This window comes from Nanorana parkeri, unplaced genomic scaffold (assembly GCF_000935625.1).
Source record: "Nanorana parkeri isolate BGI_ZX_2015 unplaced genomic scaffold, ASM93562v1 scaffold530, whole genome shotgun sequence".
Taxonomy (NCBI): Eukaryota; Metazoa; Chordata; class Amphibia; order Anura; family Dicroglossidae; genus Nanorana; species Nanorana parkeri.
This window is the reverse complement of record NW_017306798.1, coordinates 287,842-291,789: the sequence shown is the minus strand read 5'-3', so window position 1 is coordinate 291,789 and position 3,948 is coordinate 287,842. Positions and strand designations below refer to the sequence as shown.

Here is a 3,948-nt window from a genome sequence, read left to right as displayed (position 1 = left end):
GACTTTCTTGCCTTCAGTGACCCTATGGTAATGCCCCCTGGTCTCACAACCTCTGTTACCGTTCGGCTTTGCCCTGTTTGCATTCATTTTTTCTGCCTATCCACCAACTGCAGGTCATCATGCTGCCCACCTTGCCCACTCCCCTGGCTCCTGCAGCCCCTTCATTGCAATGTTCCCAGGTGGCATTAACCCTTGCTTGCACCCCAGGGTGGCATCTCAGTGCCGTATCCAGCTCCAACCATTGTCATGTATACAAATGTAAATGAAGCCGGTTGTGTAGCGTGTCCTGTGCCCACCTGCTGGTTGCAATCCTGCCCCTTGCCCAGCTGCTGCCCCTGCACCCCAATAACCAGCTAGTTAGTTCCTATCTTGATTTACAGCTTATCTATAGCCACTTCCAAACCCATCAAATACTTATTTGCCCCCCTACTCTTGAGTGCCGAGGAAGTGCCAGCTTCACCCACGGTGCCAACACCTTTTGGATTCCCAAGCATTAAAATAATAATACCTGTCTCTGCCATGCATGACAAAACCCCAACCTAGCAGCTCATGGCACTGTGTGCCAACACCTCTGGAATTGCCTACCGTTCCTTAAAATGTCAACATAGCAGCCCGTGTACCCTCTGGATACTGTGTGCCAGCACCTCTGGGATTTCCTAGCGTTATAACAATGCCTATGTCTACCCTGCATGACAAAAACCCAACATAGCAGCTCGCGATCCCTCTCGAAACTGTGTGCCAACACCTCTGGAATCGCCTCCCGCTACTTAAAATGCCCATCTCTCTCCCCTGCATGACAAAACCCAGCATAGCAGCTCAACTGCCCTATCAAAATTGTGCCAGCGAGACCGTACTGGTGGGCAGGATAAACAGATATCACCCTTTCCTTTGCAGGATCTTTTTTTTATTTTATTTCATGTGTATACTTTGTTTCTTTATGTTGATTGTTGTTATTTTAATCCTCCCCTGAGCCTGCGCTCTTTTCCCGGCAGCCCGCGGGTTAATCCCTTGCATGCAGCGAGATTCATACATATCGCAGACCTGATCAGCCTTAAATTGTGTGAAATTTCTCCCCTTTCCAAAGCCGAGCTTCCACCTCGCCCGTTCCTCTCCTTTTTATCAAGCCCATCAAAGCCCCGTCGCCACGCATATTGACGAGAAGGTTGTTTTCCGTAAGGATCAAGGGGGCGAAAAAAAAAGGAATCTCCCTTCGAAGGGATGTTATCTTTCATGTAGCAAGGCTGCAACCCTTATTAGTGCATTTTATTCTCTGGGTGGTCGTTATACCTGGCAGCGCATAATTTTGTTTGTTTGGGGTTATTGTGCGCGCCGCCAACCCCCCCTGCCTCCCTTTTTCCTTCTCTTTCCAAGTTCACTTCATCGATTATTCTGATCGATACAAAGCCTCATTAATTGCAATGATCCTGATGCACGATATGAAGACCCTGGGACCGGCGTGCAGGCAGGCAGCAGCGGCGCTCGGCATCTGTCTTAGCCGTGGAAGTTGAAATTGGAGCTCTGCCTGTTGAGGAGCTGAGCTGGTAACTAGTGAATCATCCCTCGTAGTGGTGGAGCGACAGAAGAGTATAGTTGCCTGCGAAGAGAGATTTTTTTTTCCCCTCTCTCTCTCTCTGCTTTAACTGTTTTTAATCTGGAAAGAAAAGGTGCACCTGGGCGCATTTTGCATGCATCGGGTGCATTATTTAGACGCCTGGCACCAGTAGAGTCGTAATAAATTGGATTTAGTCCCCTTTTTTTTTTTGAATCTGATTTGCTCAGTCGTGCCTTTGTACACCCGCAGGGGTTATTCTGGGTGTGAAGGGTTAACCTTCTCCGCACATCTAGAGCCCCTGGTGCAGGGAGATGTTGGCTCTCCTTTGGTTTTGGGGAAAGTGGGGGGCTTGGATGAATTTATTGCAATATTATTCATAGCTGGGTAATTCCTGCCTTCCCGGTGATGGCGAGGTGAAGAGACAAGGCTTTGCCGCTGGTTGTGTTTCCATTAATGATGAGGTCTTCATTGCCTTGGTGCCTTTGCAGAGTTTAGAGCTTTGCCCTGCAGTTGGAGGTCTGAGAGTGCAATATCTTCATCTGGCGGGGGGGGTTTAAAGGGCAGCTCCACCCACAAAGGTGGCTTGGTTTCCAAAGGTTGCAGAGGTAGATCACATAGCAGTTTCAGATTACGTTGGTGAGATATATACCCAACTGGTGAGACTGTTACAGAGCTGGACTAAAGGTGTCACCTTCTCACGGCGGCGCATTCACCTTTCGGTAGAGCAGGCGGATCATTAGCGGTTCCAGATGCAAGAGCGTAACACCTCTGCTACAGCCTGATGGGAAGAGAGGGAGCTGAGCTAGCTTGCTGAACCTCAGGGACGTCAGAAGATGGCGGGTGATTCAACCCCACTGGTGGCCACCCAAAGTGAAGGATATATTGTGGGGGCGGAGTTAACCTGTAGGCAAAAAAAAAAAAAGAATTTTGATGAGTTTGGGATTCGCTTTCCATAGATTGCTGTTTCTATTTTCTTATTGCACCTTAAGGAAGTCCAAAGAGCCAAGAACATATGTGAAGTATGGAAATTTGTATCATCCGATTTATATTTCAGTTTGCTGCATTTAAAGCTGAACTCCGAGGATCAGCAGATACCGTCCTCATACCAGAGTCCTGTGTATTCTTCTTGAATCTCGGTGAGCTTTGTGTATTTCTCCCAGATCTGTGCAGTAATCCCGTGTGAGACTCGGAGCTTCCTGTAATAAAGATCAGTCACTGCTCCTCTCTCTCCTTGTGCAGGGTGACTGGGCTTGTCTCGGCCCCCTCCTGTAATAAAGACCGCTCAATGCTGCTCTCTCTCCTTGTGCAGGGTGACTGGTCTTGTCTCCGCCCCATCCTGTAGTTTTCTGCAGGCAAGCCTGTAGTGGGTGGAGCTTGACAGGTCCCTCCTACAGCTCTGCTCTGTACAGTATAGTGATGATGTCACTGGTAGTATGTGAGTTTGCAAAGCCGTTTGGCGCACACAACGAGGATTTTTGATCCTTTGTAGCTATTGAGGAATATATTTTCATTATGGTTTTTGTGCCCGGAGTTCGGCTTTAAGAGATAATTCCTAGTTGCTACAGACTGTTGTGGGTTATACTGAACATCTTTTACCTTTTTTTTTTTTTGTGATCATTTATTGAATAGTTCTTGTATTTTTTATCTATGTACTTTTGTTAATAAAGTTTTGCATTTCTGAATTTTTTTTTAAAGCGACCCTTTTAGTAATTGTACTGCATGAATAAACGTGTTAAAAAATACAGAAGCAGTATAATTTTTCAGACTAGCTTTCCCTTCTACCATTTAAAAGGTTATCCCTGAGTTCCAGTCAGGCTTAGCCTGGGCTGAGATGATGTCATCAGACTGCTGCAGGCAGGAGGAAGCATTTCCTCAGTCGCCCCTCCTCCAGGGATCAGACTGCTGTAGTTAAAAAGGAAGCATTTCTTCTGTTTCCCAGTGATTAATCTGCTGCAAGCAGGAGGAAGCATTTCCTCAGTCTCCCCTCCCCCAGTGATTAATCTGCTGCAAGCAGGAAGAAGCATTTCCTCAGTCTCCCCTCCCCCAGTGATTAATCTGCTGCAAGCAGGAAGAAGCATTTCCTCAGTCTTCCCTCCCCCAGTGATCAGTCTACTGCAGGCAGGAGGTAGCATTTCCTCCAGCCTTCCCTCCCCCAGTGATCAGTCTACTGCAGGCAGGAGGAAGTATTTCCTCAGTCTTCCCTCCACCAGTGATCCAAATGCAACATGGTAACTTTGTAGCAAGTCACAAGTTAAGAGGCTGCTGTAGGGGCTGATCTATGACAGACATTTGTGAACACAGCCAAGAACTGCACAAGCATCAGGATTTACATGATTGTGTCATCTCTGAGCCAGCCATCTCAGTCCAGGAAATAGATGGTGACCCCCCCCCCCCCC

General features: G+C 47.5%; 1 long non-coding RNA gene across 1 annotated transcript in view; it reads left to right on the top strand.

Moving 5' to 3' along the window:
- The window catches only part of LOC108791170, a 73,402-nt gene that overhangs the window by 324 nt on the left and 69,130 nt on the right, over positions 1 to 3,948 (top strand). The gene's annotated exons all lie outside the window — the stretch shown is intronic.